The sequence below is a fragment of the Mus musculus genome, chromosome 7 (assembly GCF_000001635.26).
Source record: "Mus musculus strain C57BL/6J chromosome 7, GRCm38.p6 C57BL/6J".
Lineage (NCBI taxonomy): Eukaryota > Metazoa > Chordata > Mammalia > Rodentia > Muridae > Mus > Mus musculus.
In genome coordinates, this window is record NC_000073.6 from 113,196,993 (window position 1) to 113,221,141 (window position 24,149).

The 24,149-nt window shown below is 46.8% G+C and overlaps 1 protein-coding gene across 18 annotated transcripts in view; it reads left to right on the top strand.

Annotated features, from left to right (window-relative positions):
• The window catches only part of Arntl (aryl hydrocarbon receptor nuclear translocator-like), a 135,656-nt gene that overhangs the window by 18,522 nt on the left and 92,985 nt on the right, over window positions 1-24,149 (top strand). For 3 of the 18 annotated variants that reach the window (NM_007489.4, NM_001357070.1, NM_001243048.1), the window contains exon 1: window positions 10,473-10,652. The exons of 1 other annotated variant lie outside the window; for it this stretch is intronic. The gene's annotated coding sequence lies outside the window, so the exon portion shown is untranslated. Of the gene's footprint in view, window positions 1-10,429; window positions 10,653-24,149 lie in introns of those variants that run through there. 14 more of the 18 variants (XM_006507245.3, XM_006507249.3, XM_011241656.3 and 11 more) reach the window with 8 other exon arrangements.

Sequence of the window (24,149 nt, forward strand, 5' to 3'; positions counted from 1 at the left end):
CATGGTTAAGACTTTAAAGGATGGCACAATGTTTTATCCAGTTGACACAGAGATTTCAATTCTTGACAGGGCATCAATTTTAGAAAAGGAAATCCCAGAAGTCTCCTCTGCTGAGGGGGTGCTGGGGCGCTTGCTTGAGTTCCGTCTTTATTCATACAATGTAATGAAGCTTGCTTCTATACCTCCTCACAATGTTTTTTAAGTTTATACACTCAAACGATAGTGACTTTTGTGCAGGTGCTATATATTTGGTTGCTATGGGAGGTACAGATTGACCCATTCCTGTGTGCACAGTACTGGCTTCACAGAGTACAAAAGACAAGAGCTGACAAATGCAGCTGGCACTGTTTAGAAAGAGGAAGTGCAAGGCGCTAAGGGGTGGACTTTTACAAGCCGAGGTCAGGGCTTCACTGAGCAAGTGATCTTTCGGCATGAAAGCAGGTGTGAGCTTTCATGAAGGTACGTGGGGGTGGACATAGTTTTCAAGCAGAGGGGTTTGGTGAGCAACATGGCTTTTGCTAATTAAACTTTACCAACTAGTCTGTCTTCCGAGGCGAGAGCGGGGCTATCTGATGCCATTTCTTGGCATCTCTGGCAGTTGCACAAACACATGACTCAGCAATATTCAAGTAAAGCGAAAGGCCCAGCCAGGGGTTAATCACAGCAGTGCACATCAGCGCAATTCTGCTCACACTCTCCAGCTGGAGATCTGTGCCCACACTCAGCTTCATTGCCTGTCCTTCTGCTAGCAGGAATGGTCTTTAACACACAGACTTGGGGGGGGAGGGAGATCACAAAGTCCCCAGGGATCACTTATCAAAACTTGTCAATTCTAACAAGGAGAGGGAGTGGGAGGGAGAGGGAAGGGGGAGGGGAGAAAGAGAGAGGCCTTTCATGAAAACCTATGTAGGTTTCTCCTTTATGTTTGTGAATTGATTCTCTGATCCTGAGGCAGTGATAGGAAGATGTGAGATAGGAAAGCTGGGGCCAGTTCTAGCAGCCAAACCATAGACAGAAAACCCAGAGGTTCAAACATCCCAAACACTGTTCTCTTTAAAGCTGTTTACATGGGGGCTGCAGAGATGCTTCAGAGATTCAGAGCGTTTGCTGTGTCTTCAGGAGGTCCCGAGTTCAGTTCCAAGCACTGACTTCAGGTAGCTCACACTGACTGATACTCTGGCTTCAAGAAACTCAGTATGTTTTCCTGGCCTCTGTAGGCACACGAAGGCATGTACATACACATACATTTTTTTAAAATAAAAATCCTGTTTATTTGGGCTGTATGGGCTGGTGATGTGGCTCAGTGGGTAAAGGCACTTGCCACAAAAGCTTGGCAAACTGAGTTTACTTCCCAGAAGCCACATAAAGGCAGGAAGAGAAGAATCAACTGCACAAAGTTGTCCTCTGACCTCCACATGGGTGCTGTGGCACAGGTACCAAATACATGCATGCACACATACAGTGATATAAAGAACAGTTTATAATAAAGGCAAAACAGAAACACGTAAATATTTTCATGCTTGTAGTTTCACTGTGTAGTAAACTTTGCTGCAAACACCATGTTATAGGAGCCAGGTTAAAGTCATGGAGAATGATCACACACAAAAATAAGTTTTTAAAAACTTAAGTTTTTATTATAAAGGTAAAACTAGGTTTGATAGCCCACACCTATAGTTCTAACACACCATAGACTAAGGCAGGAGGGTCCCACAAGTTTGAGGCTAGCCTGAGCTACACAGGAAGACTCTATCTAGAAAATATTAATTATTGGTGCTGGCGGGATGGCTCAGCAGGTAAGAGCACTGATTGCTCTTCAGAAGGCCCTGAGTTCAAATCCCAGCAACCACATGGTGGCTCACAACCACCCATAATAAGATCTGACACCCTCCTCTGGTGTGTCTGAAGTCAGCTACAGTGTACTTATGTATTATAACAATAAATAAATCTTTTAAAAAATCATAATTATTAAGCATCAGGGTACAAGTAAAATGTCAGTGTAATAAAATTAGGTCAAAATACATAGTTACAAAAGAAATTTGGCAATGAATATTTTCCTAACAGTTATACCAATTTCATGTAATTAAATATTATTTTTCTTCTTCATGTTTGTGTTTTCCAAACTTTTTTTTCACAAATGAGCATTGGATTTATATTGGGTAGATAAAAGTAATAGATATTCCTGTTCTGTTTCATTATCTATAGGAAGGAGAGGGTTAAGTGGATGGTTTGTTTTGTTCTGTAGTATTTGTGATCACATTTAGGAGGTGAGGAATGCTATTCAATGCTAGCCCCAGCTACTCTCCAGTTCTTAAGGTTCTGAATCGATTGCTTTGATATGAGTGAAGTAAGAAGGTCCAAGCAGGCCTGTTGCTTTCATCTTATCTCTCCTCTTCTCTTCTCTTCTCTTCTCTTCTCTTCTCTTCTCTTCTCTTCTCTTCTCTTCTCTTCTCTTTTCCTCTGTTTTCTTTTCTCCTCTTTTCTTCATTCTTCCTTCCTTCCTTCCCTCCCTCCCTCCCTCCCTCCCTCCCTCCTTCCTTCTCTTCCTCCTCCTCCTTCTTCATCTTCCTCTCTCTCTCTCTCTCTCTCTCTCTCTCTCTCTCTCTCTCTCTCTCTCAGGGTTTTTCCAGACAGGGTTTCTCTATGTAGCCCTGGCTATCCTGGAACTCCTCTGTAAACTATGCTGGCCTTAAACTCAAAGATCTACCTGCCTCTGCCTCCACCTACACCTCCCCAGTGCTGGGATTAAAGGCATGCACCACCATCACCAGCTATTTATCTGTTTCTTAACATCTATTTAATTTGTAATAATGTGCATGTGTGGGGGGAGTGGGTATGTGTACATGAGTGCAGGTTCCACAGAGACAAGAGGTGTCAGAGCCCATAGAACTGGGCTTTTAAGTAGTTTTGACACACCCAGAGTAGACATTGAGAACTGTACCGACCAAGTCATCTCTCCAGCCCTGTTCCATTATTTGCTTGTTTGTTTGTAAAGAGGTTCTCAGGGTGCTATCTAACTCAGTAAGTAGAGGAGGGTGGCCTTGAACTTCTGGTCCTTGTCTTCTACCACCCTCATGCTAGCATAATAGGAGTTCAGTACACACCAGCTGCTGATTTTATTTAAATCACTAAAAGAAAGAGAGGACCAAGGAGCAGAAGGACTTTATAAAGAGTAACTCTTTCCAAAAAGTAATTCTGTACAAAGGGCAGGCTCATGACACCATTTGCTGTCAGCCCAACTGCTAAGCTTTTAATTAAACTGTGCATGGTGCTTTCTGAGCACGATAGTATGTCTGTGGGGCTTGCATGTGGGTAGCCTACTTGTTTTTATGGTTATGATGATTTGTATATGCGTGGCCCAGGGAGCTGCACTATTAGAAGGTGTGCTTGTTGGAGTAGGTGTGTCACCATGGGTGTGGGCTTTAAGACCCTCATCCTAGCTGCCTGGAAGTCAGTTTTCTACTAGCAGCCTTCAGATGAAGATGTAGAACTCTCAGCTCCTCCTGCACCATGCCTTTCTAGATGCTGCCATGCTTCCACCTTGATGATAGTGGACTGAACCTCTGAACCTGTAAGCCAGCCCCAATTAAATGTTGTCCATAAGACTTGCCTTGGTCATTGTGTCTGCTCACAGCAGTAAAACCCTAAGACAATGGTGTGTGTGTGTGTGTGTGTGTGTGTGTGTGTGTGTGTGTGAGTGAGTGTACATGATGTGTTCATGTGTAGACCTGCTCATGAAGATCAGATGACAACTTTCAAGAGTCAGTTTTCTCCTCCTACCACATAGGTTCCAGGGATTGAACTCATGTCCTCAGCTTTAGCAGTAAGAACCTTTACCTGCTGAGCCATATCACTGGCTCTTCTTATAAAGTAAATTCTAAGTACCTGTGAGTTACATTTTAGTACAGAGATAAGGGTAGGAAGAAGTTTTCATGGGTTTCCATAGTTGTTTCAATAGCATATATTGAAAACCCATCTCTTTTTAAAAGTCATTTAAACTTTACTATGTATTCAATTTTTATGTACTTTGGGTCTATTTCTGGATCCATCTTCTGGTCTGTCTTTATGCTAATATAAGGCCATTTAAATCACTTCTGTTTATTGTATTATTTGGTGGTCCTCGGGATTGAACCTAGGGCATCCTGCCTGCTAAGTAAGCATTCTACCATAAGTCTATAGCTTCAAGCCTCCTTTTACTTTCTATTTTGAGAGTGTTGCCCAGGCTAGCCTTGAACTCACTCTGCATCCTAGGCTGGCCTTAAACCTTCCATGTAAGTGCACCAGACTTCTAAATAACTTGGGTTCCAGGCCTGTGACATCAGACCTGGCTAATTACCACTCCTATATATTTTGTTTTGAGAGTGTGCCAGGTCAGATACTTGCAACCTTTTTTTTTTTTTTAAACATAATTTTATGTTCTTCAGTTACTACATACAGTTCATACATGGCTAAACACCTTGCTTTGCTGTGCTGGTAGTCTTTCTTTCTTTCTTTCTTTCTTTCTTTCTTTCTTTCTTTCTTTCTTTCTTCCCTGTTGTAGAGAGAGCAGTTCAGTGCTGTGTATTCTAGCAAAGCAGGACAGAAAGTTCGCTCTTGTTCTAGACAGTGTCTGTTGTGTGGAGCTCCTGTGAAGTGAGGTGGCTGAGGGGACTTCACCTCCTTCCAGGCATAGCAGCGCCCCTTCTCACATTGCAGCACTGAGAGCCTGAGAATCTTGGCCCTGTCTTCAAGAAAGATCTGATCTTCAGCCCCATTACACAGTGTAGGACACATTCCAAATGAGGTATTGCTGCTCTCCAGTTCTGAGCTGCTGGGTCATTCCATTCAGAAAGGAGCCAGGGAAGGTCTCCCGGGAAGCCTCTGAGAGAGCTGCCAAGATCTGTTAACCTGTGAGTGCCTGCTGCATAAAAACTCACGTTTATGGCTGGGCATGGTAGCATATACTTTTAAATCCAAACACTTGGGAGGCAGAGCCAGGCTTCTGTGAGTTCAAGGCTAGTCTCATCTACATAGTGAATTCCAGACCAGCCAGGGCTATACGTGAAACCTGTCTTAGACAAACAAACAACTAAATCAAAACCCAAACCAAACCAAATAAAGCCCAAAACTTATTTTTGTATATTCAGATGTCAATTTCAATCTTAAAATATAATCCATTCCCTCCCACTGTCTCTTCCTCCCTCCTTCCCCCTTCCCTCCTTTTCTCCTTGCCTCCCTCTCTCCCTCTCTGTTTCTGACACACACACATACCACATTTTCAACCTGGTCAGCAGAGAAAAGGTAACTATTAATTTTCTAAATCTCCCTTAAATAATAAAAGTCTTCACATCACGGTATCCATCTGTCCTTTCTGGCACAGCACTGTCTGTCCTCAGCCCTGAATCTGATCTTCAGTTTAAGTAAAATCAGCTTTCCTAAGGTAAGCTTAGTGCCTTTTAAATCCAACCAACCCCCCTTTCTTCAGGATAGCGTTCTCCTTCACCACGCTAAGCTGTCTACTGAGAGTTTTTCCCTGTAGTTTCCCACACCCAGCCGCTTTGCCTTCTGGTTTCTTCTTTCTCTCTCACCACTGTTTTCTCCTGTTCCAATTCTTCTTTTGCTTCCTTTGTCATTTTGGGAGCACGGCTCAGTCTGGGCTCCCGATTGGAGAACTGCCTAGGCTCACACTCTCTGTCTGGCTCTGGCTGAGAACATCCATGAAGGCTCTGCTCAGCAGGGCAGAGGGTGAGGCACCGATTACAGAGGAGCAGCTCAGGTCTCTGACTTGCTGTGCCTCTCGCTGCAGGATTCCACAAGCTACCACACTTGCCCCCTTGCCCGCCCTGCCCAAGAGCCTTCCCTTCTGCACATCTCTCCTATGTGAGAAGACATCCCATTCCTGAGACCTCATCCTGTGCTCTTCTACAGTTGACTGGAGATTTTGACACCAGCTGTAAGTTGGTGGCTCCTTGATCTACACTGTCTCGCTCTGGGTGATCATTATTGTCAACGTAACTGTAAAGATGCAGTTTAGTTAAGTAGAACTTGAACTTTGAGACCAGTTGTCTAAAGATCCTGTGGTTTCAGAACCACATCTGTCTGCATCTGTAAGATGGGAATAGAAGGGCCTGCTGTGGGGGGCTGTGAGACTTGGTGGAGGTGATACACAGGGGACTTCTAGAATAACACTGGACTCATTCTCCAACCCCAGTAAATATTGATGCAGCCCAATCCTATTCAGTCTTCCCAAGACAAACTTAACACACTCATCTCAAGACTCTCTGACTTTCATGTTTATATGACTTCTGGGTCCTGGCACGGTCTTCTGCAGTCATCCCAGCAGACCTGGGATTTGAGGTTGGGTACTTCAATTCAGAATTCGATCTTCCATTATTGTAACAAGTATGATTCCATCCCAAAGTTGATTCCACCTCAGATTGGATTAGATTCTTCCAGATGGAGCCTCAGTATTCTATACTTTTACAAAACTCTTTCCCGGCAATTTGAAAGGCTCTGGCCACTGCATTAGAGGCCATTTGTAGAGTAGACTACTCATCTTCCCCAACTTCGCCAATAAAACCATAACAGCATCTATTCCATATGGTCAGTAGTGACGCCTAATATAATCAGATCTTTACCGTACACCAGGAACTACACTAGTGACTCCCATAAATCACCTCACCTACCTCTCATCAACCCTCCAAAGTAGATAACAGATTATCCCCATTCCACAGAGCAAAAGCCTGAAGTACCCAGAGGGTAATCAGTTTGATTTACAGAGTCCAGACAGCAAATCTGGAAGGTAGGTATTCTAGTTTGCTTTTCTGTTGGTATGATAAACACCATGACCAAAAACAGTTGGGGGGGAGAAAGGGCTTGTTTGCCTTACCCACTAAAGTCCATTATCCAGGGTAGCCAGGGCAGGAGCTCAAGACAGAAACCTGAATGCACAACTGAAGCAGAAGCCACAGAGGAATGCTGCTTACTGGCTTGCTCTTCCTAGCTTTCTCAACTACCTTTCCCATACAGACCAGACCCATCTGTGTTAGGAAAATACTACCCACAGTAGGCTGAGTACTTCTACATCAATTAGCAGTCAAGAAAACGTTGTCAGTCTAACGGAGGCAATTTCCAATTGCCAGTCTCTCTTTCTTCCCAAGTGCATCAAATTGACAATCAAGATTAGCTAGCGTAGAAGGTACATGAACTTCTGGGATGAGGGTTATGTTAAACATATTTAAAGAATTTGGCACTCCCAGGTGCTCACTAAATAATCTCTTTTCCTTTCTTTATCCCTTCTTTGGTTGTGTGATTTTTTTTTAAAGATTTATTTATTATTATATGTAAGTACACTGTAGCTGTCTTCAGACACACCAGAAGAGGGAGTCAGATCATGTTACAGATGGTTGTGAGCCACCATGTGGTTGCTGGGATTTGAACTCTGGACCTTCGGAAGAGCAGTCGGGTGCTCTTACCCACTGAGCCATCTCACCAGCCCGGTTGTGTGATTTTTATTCATGCTCAGGAAACTTAGATTGAGAGTACTTACTTTGACTTTTTAGTTGTTCTGAAAGAATTGATAAATTCATTGTTCTGGAAGGTAAAGAATAAAAGGCAAAGTAGGTGCCAGTAGAAGATAAACGGGTTTGGGTTTCTAACAAAGAGAAGCACTATGGAAAATATAACTGACCATAAAAAAACCAGGTTTGCACAAGGAGAAGCCATCCTTTGTCTACTAGTGGTAGAAAAAAGCAAGATAAAAAAGAAGATAATCAAGGCACATGGAGGGCTAGAGTCTTAACCCACCCCCATCCCCGGTTTGGCCAGCTATTCCTTGGTGAACCTTTTTTGTAGTAGGACAATGTATCATCAAGACAGAGGCAGCTAGAGTTACTATAAAATTCTCTTTGTTGATTCCAATGAGGTTCCACCCACACATCCTGTCCTTCCATCCCTTCCGGGCCCCAAAGAGTAAGTCTAATTTCTCCTCTATTTGACAGCTCTTCAAATATGTGAAGAAAGCTACCTTGTACTCCCCGGGGCAAAAACTTCTGTTTCCTTTCATCTTTCCTCATGTGGCATAGTTTCTAGTCTCATTACATCCTGATCTCTCTCCTTGTGCACAGTGATAATTTTTCTTTGCCAAGTCTCAGTCACAGGCAACTCCATGTGGGTACTGATCAAGACAGCCCATGTTGCTTTCTCTTAGACTTTCAGTGGTTGTCCGGAGACAGCATTCTTTCTCTGGGCAGCCACAAATCTCTGTGGACTGAGACTGAGTTGTGTGTGACTTAGGGCTCCCATCTTGTTCTTTTATGCATCTGTTCAGACACCTCTGCCCTACCCTGTCTAAGAACAGCAGGCTTCCCAAGATGGGACCCTATTAAGGAGCCCATTGTTCCCTATCAAATTTGGCTGGTGTTAAGTAGTATCTCTTCCTCTGTTGGCTTTCTGTTACCTGGAAAATGAATGCAAAGTTCCTAGTTTTTCTTTCAGGACATGGGTAAAAATCCTGAGTCTGGGCCTAGTTGAGAGCCTTGCACCATTTTTTGGTAACTGGCCTGATGTGAGCCTTTAGCGTGGAAGCCACATTTAGAACATGACTGACACTTTATTTGTAGAATGGGGTAAGAACTGCTTTCTGCACAGGGTGGTTGTCAGGATACAGGGGTTGAAAAAAAAGGAGGGAAAGCTTTTAGCACATGCCCGGCACACAACACGGTAGAGAGATATTGTGGGATGCATCAGCCAGCATCTTCAGGTTACTGGTACTTAGCTAGCTATTAGTCCATTTAATTAGGTCAGCATCCAGCCCACATTTCCATCTTGTAAGTAATATCTTTTCTAATGCTGTATTAAAGTTCCATCTACACAGAGAGATTCCTTCACAGAACAGGACAGAGAAAGAATAAATCTGCTTTGAAACTCAGGGGAAGTGGGAAGTTACCCATGAAGTTCTTTGGTCTTGAAGCCAATTCACATTTCAACCAAGGCTGTGTGCCTTGCAAAGGGCTGGACATGGGTCATGGCTTTATAAGCATTGAAATGCTGCCTTGTGTCCCAGGAACCTGCCTGTCTAGAATTCATTCTATAGTCACACGAGCTGGTCCACTTCACATAAGTGAGTCGAGTGTTTTGATCCCATTTGTTCATGGATCCAGCCCACATTTGCAGAGTACTTTCTGGGTGTCAGCCCTATCCCCAACACCCCACCCAGGCCCCTCCAGCACATGCTAAAGGGGAGGGAGCACACATGGTTCAAAAAGGACGAAGTGGCCTTGCTATCAGGAAGTTTAACATTTAGAAGGTTTGCCAGTTGTTTGAAGGTAGAAACAAGACAACTTCTTTCCCTCTCCCCCTCTCTCTCTATTTCTCCCTCCCTCCTCTTCCTCCCCTCTCTCTGTCTCTTTCTTTAAAAATAAATAAATAAATCTCTGAGCAGGTGGTGCCTCGGGAGGCAAAAGCAGGCGGATCTCTGTGAATTGGATTCAAAGCCAGCTTGATGATCTACAGGAGTTCCAGGATAGCTAGGGCTACAACAGAACAACTAACCACCCAAACAAACAACTTTGCAACTTTTCTTTCTTTCCCGCTCCTTTGATACTTTTGCAAAGTACATTTGCTAGGGCCATGTCCATAACATGTAATAGAATCTTGCTCAGGTCTCACCCTGTGGCCCCGGCTAGCTCAGTACTCGCGATTATGCCCCTGCCTCAGCTTCTTGAGGGTTGGAATTACAGACTACGCCACCACCCCCGGGAGACTTCTCTTCCGATCGGGAATGACAGCTCCACTGGACGCTTGGAGGTCAAGAGAAAAAAAAAAAAAAAAAAAAAAAGAACGCGCGATCCGGTTAGTCGTCGGAAGGAAAAGTCTTCTAAATGCGCTAGCTATTAGCGCTGTGGTTCCGACTAGGACAAGCCAGGGGTTTCAGGAAGGTTCTGTCACTCTGTGTTCCTAAAATGTGGTTTCCTAGATGGAGCTGGAGAGGGATGGGCGAAGAGATGCGGCGTTTTCTCAGTGTTCTGCGAGCCAGGAAGGGGACGGAGGAGGAGGGAGAGCTGAGAGGCAGTCACTAGCCAGGGACGCGGCTGAGGAGCAGGGGACAACGGCGAGCTCGCAGAGTCCGCAACGCAGTGGCCTCAGCGAGCTTTAGACCTGAGGGGGAAAACCGAGGGCTGGGGCAAGAAATCCACAGAGCGTGCCAATTGGTCCACTCCTCGGGGCGTGTGCTTCTGTGCGCCAAATGATTGGTGAAGGGAAAGTAGCAGGTAAACCAGCCCTGCCGTCTTGCCATTGGTCAGAGGCTTTCCTATCGGTCACTCGATTGGCTAGCCTAACGCAGAGCAGAACGCGAATTGGTTTGGGTTGTCCGCCAAGACAACTCCGTTCGCTCTCTCTGATTGGCTAACGGGAAGAGGCAGGTATCCGGGCTGCGCGGCTCCTCCATTGGTGGGCGGGGAAGGGGGGTTGGGCACAGCGATTGGTGGGCGGGGGGCCGGGCCTGGGCCGGCGGGGAGCGGATTGGTCGGAAAGTAGGTTAGTGGTGCGACATTTAGGGAAGGCAGAAAGTAGGTCAGGGACGGAGGTGCCTGTTTACCCGCGCCGGACTTGCCGCCGCCGCCGCCGCGGGATCCGAGTGCGGGTGCGGGCGCGGGCGCTCGCAGCGAGCCACGGTGAGTGTCGGCATGGCTGCGGGCAGCAGCCGTCTCGGGGCGTCCCGTCGGGGGTCGCGAGTTCCCGGGCGGGCGCACCGCCCCCGCCCGCGGCGCAGCCGGGCCGCCGGGAGCCCTGCCCGACGTGCCCGCTGCCGGCCTTAAAGGGCCCGTGCGGCTCCCAGCCCCCACCTAGCCTCGGGGAGGCTGCGCCCCTTAAAGGCGCCGCTCCCGCGCACCCCCATCTTCCCCGCCTGGGCTGCACAGCGGGCGGGGGAGGACTGGGGGGACCCTGGGACGCTGTCAGCGGGTGCGCCCACCTTCCCCGCGCGGGCATCACCACCTGGCTCGGGAGGGGGCGGCCAGCGGCCTCTTAAAGAGACAGCAGTACCGGGTGGCAGCAATGACCCGAACCTGGGAAGAGCTCCGGGATACATCCCCGGGAGCTTCTGGATCCCCGAGGAGATGGCCGGGACGCGGGCAGAACGATGCTATGCGGCGCTTGCCTGGTCAACCCTTCTACACTTCTCCCTCGGGAGCCGGGTGGGGGCGGGGAGGGCGTCTCCGTCAAGTCGGGGAGTCCGTACTGGTACGTCCCTATGGCCTGTCTTGGGGCTGGCGCGGACCCCGGGAATCCCCTGGCTGGCTTGGACCAGGCCCACGGACAGCCGTCGGGCCTGCGCTGTCCGGTACCTGGGTGGTCCTGGAGGATGTGTCTTCCCCGTTGGGTCTGGGAGTAGGTACCCGATGGCGTGGGGACTGTGCCCTGTGCCCGGTAGGCGTCAGAGACCCAAGGAGTGCGCAGCAGAGGCTTCACTCCGATGCGGGTTTGACAGATAATCGGGGAAGAGGAAGGTTTCCACTGGAGATTACCCCAGTGTAGACAGCTTGGGGTGCTCGGGTTTGCAGGGAGAAGTCAAAGATAGAATTTTAGGCAGACTCGGGGCGCACATGGAAGCCATCCCCGGGGTCGCGTAGCGGGTTGTGTTCGGAAATGAGTGCGTTGGACACCGGTGTGTGTGTCTGTCAGAGTTGCGCTGGCCAAGCTGACATGATCGCCCCTTACCTGTTCGGGGTGCACCTTCTCCAGTCCTTTCCCTACATTTAGCCTAGTTTTGACCCTCTGACCCCTTGAGATCTGGCTCCTCTCCTGTCTTAAGTTGCTACTTTTAAAGTAAGAAATCATTAATCAAGTTTTCTCACCTAACTTCCAAAAATCAGAGACTGTAATCACGACCAATTACTTTTTGACAGTACCAGTATTGCCAAGATCTTCGTTGTGGGTTTTGTTTTTATGTCCAGGAAAACTGATCATTAAATGCTTTTTTTCCTACTGCTCTTGCTTGTCATTTTTCCTTTTCACATTTGCTGCTGTGCCCTCTTTCAATCTATTTTTACTTAACAACTATTATTTTTATTCTTAAGTTCCCATTGATACCAGGATCTGTCAATTTGGGTTGGTGGATTTTCTAATTAATGTACTAGTTGAATCATGAGCTTAAAATAATCATTGCTGCTCTTGAGCAGTTTTGAATAATCTCAGGCTCCCTGTGCTTGCAAGAAAGAGGGGAGGATGGTTCGCTGCTGTTAAATTTGATTCCCATACCAGTGAAGTTCCAATATATATATAGATATATTTTTAAATACAAAATGTAATCCTTAAGTTTATTCTTTGTTCCTGGGTTTATATTATTGCTAAGTCTTTTAAAATGGGTTGTTGAACATATTTAGAAGGGTTAGAAATTTTCTAGGCAGATTTGAAATTGGGTGTATCAGCGGAAGCTGGATCTGTAGCAGCACTTTGGTTCTATCTTAGATGTTGCCAGTGAATAATGACGATGTTAAAACAGCAGTTAAATTTGTACTTTGTTCCAATCTCTGCTGCTTAAAATGGGAGAGGCTTTGATAAGGCGTAGAAGAGTGGTAACCTGGGAGTTAGGAGGCATGAAACTAGGTTCTAGCCCTGACTGGAACCAGGTGGCTTTGCTACGAAGAGCAAATTACTACACCTTTCTGGGTTATGTTCACCTCTGATGAAAAGTCAGACAGTTGATCTAAGGGATGTCAAAGATTTCTACCACTCTTAGGTTCTATATGCCTCCCAGTATTGAATAAATTTGAATCAGGATAGGCATCTACCTCCTGGAGCTGTCAGAACAATTGAGTGAAAGTCCTTTTTTCATGGGACAGTTAAGTAGATCAACAGATGGTGTTTAAAGGGATCCATTTCAAATGATTTATAATTGATGACGATTCACCCGTATCACTGCTATTTGTAGAAGAGGTTTACATGCCACGGGGCAGGAAAAGGAAGTGGCCGTGTTTTCAGATTTATTCCTTCACATCCCCAGTCTCACTGGGACTCATGTATGCATAAGCGCCACGGAAAGACCTGGCCATATTAATAGCTCTGCATATGAGCATGCAAAAATGAATGATTTTATCTGTGTGCATCGGACAGTCTGCTTTCTGTCTCTGAGCTTTCTTTCTTTCTATGATTCCATCATCGCCCCACTGTGGTAGGAGAATGTGAAGATGAAAGAGCTCCTGTCCCTGACAGCATGGCAGTTTCAGATGGTGGCTTCGGTGTGGTGCTATCTGATATAGGCGTTTGCAGGGAAAATAGAAAAGACAAAACCCTTTCTAGACTTTTGAGGTTAATCGGGGAGCTCAGGGACACAAGCATGCTCTTTTCTGTCAGTCTTCTCTGTTGTCACTTCATCACGGGACGCAGGCAGATGGACCCTAAACCTTTCTCCTCCCCTCCATCCACCTGCTATGACTTTCACTCCTTGGCATTTTTTCCCCATTCAGAGCACCCTGTCCAGTCTCCCCTCTGTGCCTTCCCCTTTTCTCAGATGGCAGAAAACACTGCTTTTCCCACTGCTCTCGAATAGGCAGGAGCCCCTGGGTTCTGGTGGAAGAAGGAGCTGGACTTGGGTTGGAGCCCTGTGGCTTTGGACACGTGCCCGGCTTCTCTGACCTCCCTGCTGCTCCTTGGGTGCCGGTGACAGTGCCTGCCTCTTGGAGGATGACAGGACATGATGCATGTCAAATGCCTAGCACACAGGAAGCCTCTCCTCAGTGCCAGATGCCACTCCCTCCCACCTCTGCCAGGCTCCTGTCACTAGAACATCCTTTGTGCTCTCTGCCCTCAGAAACCCCACCAGTCTCAGTGGAACCTTTTTGTCTTGATTTGGGAATAGGAAGAAACAGGTCTATTGTGAGCCTCTTGTACACCAGGCTTTTCCCATACTAGGTGCCCCTGAGTCTGGATATCTCCTTGCTGGATGCCAGACTGTCCTAGAGCTGAACATTCTCCTGCTGAGGATTTTCTCCCTACTTTCCTTCTGTATATTTCTTCAGACTTGTAAAAACTTTCTAAGTCTTGAATTCCAGGTTGTCTTGGTCGGTCCCTTTGCAGCTTGATTTTGTTTGCCTTTCACTCTCTGGAAGTCAGTCACCTCTTCCTTGTACCTTTAGGTCATGTTGCTTTCTTGATTCCCTTCCTGTTCCTGCTGAAGGTCAGCATCTACCTTCTGCTCATGCTGCCTCCTCACCCCCAACCCCCACCTCCACAGTTCCATCTCTAGTCAAGCCCCACTCCCTCCTGCTTTAGCTATGGCAGATTCCTGTAGTGTCCTGTGGGGTTACAGGCTTGCAGCCTATCTTCAAGCACTCTTCCCCAGAATCAGCACACCATCCTGGAGCTTAGAGCTCTTCATGCCCCTCTCTCCCAGCTGTTCAACCAGGCAGTTTTGTTAGGGGGTTTAGAGCCCCAATACTTTCATAGCCCAGCTTTTGATTGCATCCTTCATCACTAATGGCCAACTTGCTTTTTCTCTATATCTGCATCCCATCGGCATCCTGCTGATGGGATCTACCTCTGGTACCTAGAGCTGCAGTGTGGACCAAATGAGTTAAGATACTGCATATGTATGTTAAGATCTTCACCCCACACTTTGCAGTGGCTCAGCGGTGTTACTCCTCATTGCTCTGTTCCTCCATGTGTTGTGGGGGATTCTCTACATCCAGCCCACATGCTGGCCCGAAGTTGCTGTGTGCACAGGACTGTCCAGCCAAGCTAAAGGGTAGCCCTTCCCATGTGCCAGCCCTAGCCTGATCCTCCCTACATCTGGGTCCTTACACACCCACTTTTCTGTTCAAACTCCGGCACTGGGACCTTTGGGAACAATCTTTGTCTTGACACCTGGCAGTAGTGTCCCCAGCTCTTGATGGTTCTGTAATCCCTGTAGGTTCTGCTGTATTCTATAGCATGTTCGGCTGTCCCCAAGACCATGGCCTATTTGCCCAGACTGAGCACTTTGGGTATCGTTCATTTTGATTCCTCCCAAATAATAGGCACAGGAGCCCTGGGACGTATTGTCTGGTGCCCATCCCAGTTGGAGACTGGAGGAGTGGGGATACACATGGCAGAGAGGCCCTGGGGATAAAGGTGAGGGGTATAGTAGGATCATGGGTGTACATGCCCTTGAGTGATGAGGTCTCATGGAAGGAGAGTGTGACCTGGGGATAGGGAGATGACGTGTCCCCAGTCCTTGCTTCAGGGGAATGCTCAGCGCTGAATGAGTGCAGGAGCATAAAGGCAAATGACTGTTGTTTGGGAACATGGTGTCCTTTTAAATTCTATAAACTCCTATGTGTGCACCCTGAGTAGAGATGGGTCTTCAATTTAATATTCTGGTTAATATTGTTTTGGACATAGACTGAGGAAAACGTTTATCTGTATTTATCCCTTTCACTACTACTCCAGTTGTGCAACCGGGACAAATTAGTGAGCATCTTTGAGTGTGATTTGCTTCAAATGAAAAAGAATAATAAATAATTATGGCAATTGTAGCTAGCATTTTGGGGGGCATTTTCTATGTGCTGGTAGATATGTTGCTTGCCTTAGACTTGTTAATTTTTTTTAATTAGGTATTTTCCTCATTTACATTTTCAATGCTATCCCAAAGGTCCCCCATACCCACCCCCCAGTCCCCTACCCACCCACTCCCCCTTTTTGGCCCTGGCGTTCCCCTGTACTGGGGCATATAAACTTTGCAAGTCCAATGGGCCTCTCTTTGCAGTGATGGCCGACTAGGCCATCTTTTGATACATATGCAGCTAAAGACAAGAGCTCCCGGGTACTGGTTAGTTCATATTGTTGTTCCACCTATAGGGTTGCAGTTCCCTATAGCTCCTTGGGTAATTTCTCTAGCTCCTCCATTAGGGGCCGTGTGACCCATCCAATAGCTGACTGTGATCATCCACTTTTGTGTTTGCTAGGCCCCGGCATAGTCTCACAAGAGAGAGCTATAACTGGGTCCTTTCAGCGAAATCTTGCTAGTGTATGCAATGGTGTCAGCATTTGGAAGCTGATTATGGGATGGATCCCTGCATATGGCAGTCACTAGATGGTCCATCCTTTCGTCACAGCTCCAAATTTTGTCTCTGTAACTCCTTCTATGGGTGTTAGACTTGTTAATTTTATGTACTCTTCATCATTATCTTGTGAGGTCAGCACCACTGACCTCACAAGATAATGATGTCCATATCCTACAGATGAGGAGGGCTTTGCAAGCCCAAGATGACCCAACTGCTAAGGGATTTATTTATCTGGTGGACTCCAGAGCCTGCTGGGAGGGTCAGGGTGGTAGATATCATGTGGCCAACATCATGTTAGGAGCCCTATGGGCTTGTAGAGATTGGAAACGAGTCTCAGTTGGCAAAGCATGGTATGCACTGTTCTAGAAGGGCTAGTAACCTTGCTATGGTACAAGAGGACCACACATTTGGATGTTACCCTAGCAGCAGTTACAAAGGCTTGTGAGCATCCTCCTATATCCTGATGTGTATTTGCTATGTCTTGTTTTCTCTCACCTTTCTGAGGTATTACTCTGATGCAAACCCCCTCAGTCTCCTCCTCCACAGGATCCCCCATATAAGATGAGCTTCCTGAAGAAACTCATTGACACTGGTCTGTCCCATCATAGACACTAGGAGGTCTGCCCAGGGAGGAGACTTCAGAAGTCTCTCGGCTTTGTCATCCTTATCCCAAAGACCCCTCCCCCAACCCATCCCCACTACTCTCAACCCCACTGCCAAGCCACTTCTGTACCTCAGCCTTGGTGGAGATATACATGTTTTTAATGCCAGTAACTGTTTCCTCTGAATACATTTAGATAGCAAAGGGAACATTGTTTTATGTGAAGAACCTGTTACATAAAAACGAGTTATATAACGTTCAAATATATACCCCACCAAAGGTAATAATCACCAGCTCTATGGAACAGAATTAGCCTCAGATTGACAAGTGGGAAAAGTGACACTGGGCCCTCAGCAAGTCCTTTTGAGCTCTGCCCTCCTTGTTGGGGTTCTGGAGCAGGCCGAGTGGGAATGGGCTGGCTCTGCCCTAGGGTGCTGCTGAGAGGTGGGTGGGAAGTTGCCTTTGGGGAGAGGAGATGCAGTGATGTCTTGGTGACTTTTTTCTCCCTCATGTCTTACTTCTTCACACTTGGACCATCAACATCACCTCTGTCCACCTTTCTGCTCCACTCTCCACTACTTTGGGTTTTCTTCCTACAGATGGCCAGGGAGAGCCTTCTAAGAACAAATGCCCTGTGCCCAGTCTCCTGGGCCTCTCCAGGCTGCCTCTGCCCCTCTAGGCCATCCCTGACCCTGTCTCCAATTCATGACTCAGCCCTGTGCCTAAGCTCCCATGCTGCTTCTGTGGAATGCCCTAGCTCATGATCTCTTGACCAGAGAGACCTTTCTCTCTCCCTCCTTTCTTCTGTCTGCCTTCTTAGTAAAACCTCCTCTGATGATACCCTTCACCCCCTCTCCCCACTCCTTCCTTTTGCTTGCCAGTCATGTATTCCAAAGCAATGATATTTCACAATGGGCAGGTTGCCATCTCCTGCCTAATCAGAATGGTCAGTTCCCTCAGTTTTCAGTTGTTTGATGATCTGTCTTCCCCTCACTTCCTGCTCTGTCTCCAGTCATCCATTCATTCAGTGGGATTTCCTGGAGGCTCCCAAGTGCATAGCACAGTTTTGAGCTCAGAAGTGACCAGAATGGGCCTCACTGGGGAGGGCAGTAAACAATGAGACGTAAGAAGGAACAGATGGAGCGAGCTAGACAACAGGGATCCGACTGAGAATACTGTCAGGGAAGATGACTTAGCCGGTGCTCAGGGAAGACCCCACTGAGAAGGTGACTGGAGCCCAGCTTCCTAAAGATCCAGGAACACTTGCCCAGCCAGAGGATTAGGCTGGTCCAAAGGTCATGATGTTGGAGGCAGCTTGATTGCTAAGGAAAGTAAAAGCTGGGGTGAGGCTATGAGTCTCTGTGGCCAGGCACCAGTTCTCTTCTTTCTCCTCTGGGGAACCTTGAGCCCAGAGTCAAAGGTCTGCAAATATGATTTAAAACATTCACTCTTAGTTGTGTGCCATGTAACTAGCGGTTTACTATTCCCTGCTTAGAAGGCGGTTTGTGAAACCCAAGACATTGTTATACTCTGTGTCACATGCAAACAAATTAAGGATTTGAAAGGTCCCCTCATAAATGAACTGACGGGTGTCATCAGCCACTAACCATTTTAGTTACATTTACTGCAGACTTCTGTACACTGTTTGACATGCACGCTCATCTTAAAAGCAGTTTTTTTTTAAAAGTTTATTTGTAATGCAGTTGATGGAAGCTTGATGTAAATTTGCCTATAGTAAAACAAAACAAACAAACAAAAAACCCAACCAAACTAAATAATGGTTTGCTTTGTCATCAAGCTCAGAAAAGCCACTTAGGGACAGCTGTAGCCCAAACTGTATCTCTTTTTTCTAAAGCACTGTTAGCGTTAATTAAGCTGCCGCTCACGGGGCCCTTGTCTGTGCTGCATTACAGCTATTTACTGCTGGCTTTAGCTGTTTATCTTAGTCACTTCTACTATTTCTCCAGCCTTTCAGAAAGCTTTATGGAAGGAATTTTTTTTTTTCTTAACCTTTGTGCCCTTAAAAGTTGGTGTGTCGTTTTATAAATGAGACAGTAGAGCTCAGAGAGAAGGGGTTTGTGAGCCAGTGTGGTGATGGCTGAGCCTCTTAAGAATGAGTGTTCCTCTTGGAACTTTGACTTCTCAGGGTCTTCTTAATTATAAAATCCTGTGTTTTCCAAGAATAATGGGAAAATGGCACATGACCTTCATCGTATGAACCTGCTGGGCAAGGCTCCTCCAGATTCTTTCAATACATGGCGGGGGTCTGGGGGACTTGGAAGCTCCCTTGGTTAGTGCTTAGTACCTTTGCTTCTACCCCCCACGCCCACCCCCACCCCACCCCCGATTTATCTGTCTTTCTAGATGAGTTGGAAGAATTTTTTTTTCCGTAGAACTTCTTGGTCCAGATAAGAACTTGTGTGTTCTTGGTCATCTTATCTCCCATATCATTATGTAAATCACCTTTTCTTTGGACTCATAGGGATAAACACGGTGACTGGTTTGTTTGCTTGTGAAATACACTTGTGAGAACCCTGGGACTGGGATGAGTTTGCAACAGAGAACAGAGCTGAAAGAGTGTGGGATCCAAAACAGCTTTAAATGTTAAATGCAAATCTATTTTCAGTATCCTGCTGGAGGGAAAAGGAGCCCAAGGCTGGAGATGATGGAAGCAATCGAGTTCTGCTTCAGAGGAGGAAGGAGTCTTACCTCCGGGGTGGGGAAAAAGCCGCCCTTTCACCAAGCTCCGCCCCTCCCTTCCCACTTCTGAATCCTGTTTTTGGCATCTTGGGTCACTGTGCCATTTGAGACATTTGATATTTAAGTGACGTTAGTGGCTGAGATCAGCTGGCAACGTTGAGAAAAAATGACCAATGTGAGCACGTTGTACTGTCTGTCCTCAGTGCCTTCTGGAGTGAAGGACTGCCGCCTTGGAGTGACAGGGCACTTTTAGCGCTGCCCCTGTCTAGTCAGTTATGAGCAGTACGTTTATTTCTACCTCTCATTTGAAGGCTTAGAAGGAGTTTGTGCAAGGAGACACTGTGCTGGGAACTTCACTGTGGAGCTGGGGGTTACCTGATGCCCTCATCTTCCTTGGGTGCAGGAATGTCACCTGCTATTTCCTGCTTTGTCGCAGGACCAACAACAGACTTAGTGTCTGTACAGAACAACTGCCCAATTAATACCTGTTTATTTATTCAACAGGTGAATTGAGCTTTGTGAAAGCCCCAAACCTCCCCGCCCCCTTACAGGACACATGCAAGATTTGCCCTTGTGTGTGTTTGGAAGAAGTCTAGGCTGTCATTTCCTTTGGGCATCTCTGTGTTCCCCTGTTCTGTATGCTGGCAGAGATCCGAGCCTTTTACTGATGAAAAGTTAACTCTGTAGCTGACTTTCGTCTTTGCGTTGTCTTTACTTGGCTCCAGAGCACAGCTTAGCAGTGGCTGAGCCGCATCAACTGAAAGGAAACTTACTGCATATTTATTTGGGCACAATGACACATTTATTATTTAGTCAACAGATGTCTAAAAGGTTGTATGCCAAAACCCAGGCTAGACCCAGGGGCAGAGCTGATTCATTTTTGTGACCCAGGAAAGAGCCTGTAGTTTTATTTCCTTAAGGAGCATTCCCTGGGCTGGGGAAATGGCTCATTTGTTAAGTGTATGGTGAGCAAGTATAAGGTCCCTAGTTCAGATGCCAGCTCCTTATCTAGGATTTAGACTTACAGAGGAGGGTGGGACTTGTCTTTCGGAGGTGGACCGATAAAACAGAGGCCAGAGGTGGGAGTGACGAGATCACATTCTGAGATGGGCTAACCTAGAATGGAAGGTTTTGAAGTGGCTGTGTTTAAGCCACATTGTGATGGAAAAAAGGGACGTCAATGACCAGTCAAAGTTTACCTAGTGACCATTTAGATCCAGCTATGAGTCTCTGTTGATGGACTGCCGAGGTCACATTGGCTTATGGCTGTGTCTGTGAGGGGTTGTCTGCATTGACTGATCCTGGGGAGCCATCCCTTCACATAAGGAAGCTGAAGCATGACCCAGTGCACACTGATGCATGGCTTCTGCCTGAAGCATGACCCAGTGCACACTGATGAATGGCTTCTGCCTGAAGCATGACCCAGCGCACATTGATCCATGGCTTCTGCCTGCAGGCTCCTGCCCTGACTTCGTTCAATGACGGATTATGAGCTGGAAATGTTAGATAAAATAAACCCTTTCCTTCCCTGGTTGCTTTTGGCCAGAGGGGTTTATCATAGCAACAGGACGAAACTAGAAACACCTAGTATGGTAGTTAATATGGATTGTCAGCTGGAAAGGATCTAAAATCTTCTAGGAGACAGGCACACTTGTGAGGGGTTATCAGCATCCGGGAGGAAGGCCCACTCACAGAGGGTGGTACATTCTATGGACGGGTGTTTCCCACGGAGTAAGAGGGAGAAAGGAGCTGAGGATAGGTTCATCTCCCTCTGCTTCTGACTGTGGATGCCATGTAACCAGGCGCCTCTCAAGCTCCCTGCCAAGATGGACTGCCCTGGAATTTCGAGCCAGAATGACCCCCTTTCTCTTTTCAGTTGCTTTTGTCAGTGTATTCAACAGCATCACCACCACCGTTATCATAATGTGTGTGCTTGCTTGCACGTGCCATGGCGTGCACGTGGAAGAGGGCAACTTTGCAGAATCGGTCTCTCTACGTCCACCTTTAAACAGGTCTCAGGATTGAATTCAGGTGACCAGGCTTTTGTCATTGGCCAAGCAAGTGTTTTTTCCCATGGAGCTGTCCCACTAGCCCCTTGGGTTTTTTTTTTTTTTTTTTTTTCTTAAATCAGCAACAGGAAAAATAAATTGACACCTGTCAAAGTGGTGGAGACTGGCGGGGGCAGCAGAGCTCCCCAGAGGTTACTTTGTTATGACACGGTAATACTTCCTATGTGTTCACGTGAGCCCTGTGTGAAGGTTGTGGGTAGGTTGGTACATAGAGGGTGTACTGGCTGGTTTTGTGTCAACTTGACACAGGCTGGAGTTATCACAGAGAAAGGAGCTTTAGTTGGGGAAGTGCCTCCATGAGATCCAGCTGTGGGGTATTTTCTCAATTAACGATCGAGGGGGAAAGGCCCCTTGTGGGTGGTGCCATTCCTGGGCTGGTAGTCCTGGGTTCTATAAGAAAGCAAGCTGAGCAAGCCAGGGGAAGCAAGCCAGTAAGTAACACCCCTCCATGGCCTCTGCATCAGCTCCTGCTTTCTGACCTGCTTGAGTTCCAGTCCTGACTTCCTTTAATGATGAACAGCAATGTGGAAGTGTAAGCCGAACAAACCCTTTCCTCTCCAACTTGCTTCTTGGTCATGATGTTTGTGCAGGAATAGAAACCCTGACTAAGACAGAGGGCTAAGTGCAGCAGAGGTCTGAGTGGAAGGAACTGAATGGGTCAGATGGAGAGAGACATGGAGCTAGAAGTCCAAGTTAATTGACAGTTGTGTTAGTCGGCGTGACTGTTGTCAGTTGTTCTTTGGAGTTCTGGATCCTGCAAACATCTACCAGTGCACATGGCCTTTAAGTGTGTGCTGCGGCCAGGTATCTCAGTCATGAGTTCTTCAGAGGCAATGCGCCGTGTTGGAAGACAAGTGTTATAAAACAAAGGTGTTTTGTTTGTAAGGAGCACTGGATTAGAAATGGAATAACCCGCAGTCTGGGCTGCTCCCGCTACTTACCACCATCCCTTAAGCATATCACTGATGTCTCAGACTGAGTCTGGTTGTTAGGCTGGTAAAATAATTCTCATCCAACCCTTCACAGAGTGGGTGAATCTGATGCTTGAGAGAGACAACAGAAGAAGCAGGCCTTGAAGCTGGAAAGGTACGGTCTTACTGGTGGGATTGTGCTGGCCATCACAGGTTTTCTGGCCGAGCAGGGCCACCTCTTGAGCCTGCCGGAGGATGCGGCGCTGTCCACTACATGGGTGCTGACTCGTGCTACTTTGTTGGCTTAGAAACATTTTTGTTGTTGCCTTATTTTTTGTTTGGAGACAGGGCCTCGTGTGCGTGGGACGGCTTCCAGTTTTCTGTGTAGCCGAGGATGACCTTGAACTCCCGATTCTCCTGCTCTCAGCTCCCAAATGCTGAGACTGCAGGCTTGTGCCAGCACCCTGATTATTGCAGTGCCGAGGACTGAACCCAGGGTTTCGTGTGTGCTGAGCAAGCATTCTGCCAGCTGACCTCCATCTCCAGTCCTGGGGCCATGCTTTCAAGGCAGTTACTCATTTCGTAGCCAGAGATGGAGAGCCTTCTTACCAGACGTGGATGGAAAAGTTAGACACAGATAGTCATGCAAATGTCTTCTTCTCTGAGAATATCTCTCAGCATAATGATGAACAGCTCCAAACCAGAAAAACAAGTGTCAGAATCTAGCCAACTGGCTGGCCAGGCACTCTTGCATGGTTCACCTGTCCTCAGGCAGTAGGCAGAGATCCAGGAGAACCTCTATTAGCCTGGGATTAATAAATGAGCCAGCAGCACTGTCCAGGTAATAGCCAGTCACAAAAGCCCATGGCTGCTGGGGCATAGCAGAACCTTGCTTGAGATCTTCCAGCTTTTAACTTTATCAGTAATACATATCTATATCTATCTGTATATATACACATTATATATGTGCGTATATTATATATATTATATATATATATATATATATATATATATATATATATATTTGTTATATATTAAGAGTAGTGCCTAATCTTTGGCTGTTGACGTATGCTAAGCATCATGCTAAGTGCTGCCTTGCCTTTTCCATTTACAGGGCGGATGACATAGATCTCGTTCTCTTGTTAGGGAGTCTAAACTCAAGGAGTACCTCAGATGATGTGTGCTATGTGGAAAAGCTGGGACCAAAACCACAATCTCAAGAGCCTGCTTTAAAACAAAAAAACAAAAAAAACCAGCAATTTTTCTTATTTCTACAACTGCAGAATGCTTCCTGTCTTAGTCTGAGGGCTTCTCACAGCACCGTGGGGCCTGCGAGCTCTTTTTTTTTTTTTTTTGTGGACAGCCTTATCACAATGCAGTGGCCCCAGCTCACTGCAGCTCTCTTTTCCTCAGAGCCCATGACTGACATCCTGCTGGCTGCTCGGGGGCCGGTGAGCAAATGGATGTCAGTGAAGAGCGCTGCAGAGACCGACTCTTGCCAGCTATGCTCCCTAGTCCATAAGGAGCTATTGGATGAGAGGTTTTTCTAGGTCTCATGGAGTGGCTGGGCAGCATCTGGTCTGCTAGGGTTTCTGGGTGGATGAGCATCAGCATCTTCTCTTAAAAGCCCTTTCTAAAAGTGCCGTCTCACATTCCCAATCAGTTTGCTAAGCTGTTTTTATAGACAGTGCCTTGTTTGGTGTCTGTCATGACCCTGGGAGACAGGTGTTAGGAATCTGCATGTGCAGGCTGGGAACTAACTAGTCTGGGGGTGTGAGTCACTGCCCAGGGCCCCACAGCTGGTCAGTGGCAGAGCCAGGCCTCCATGCTGCATTTCTATTTCAGCTTC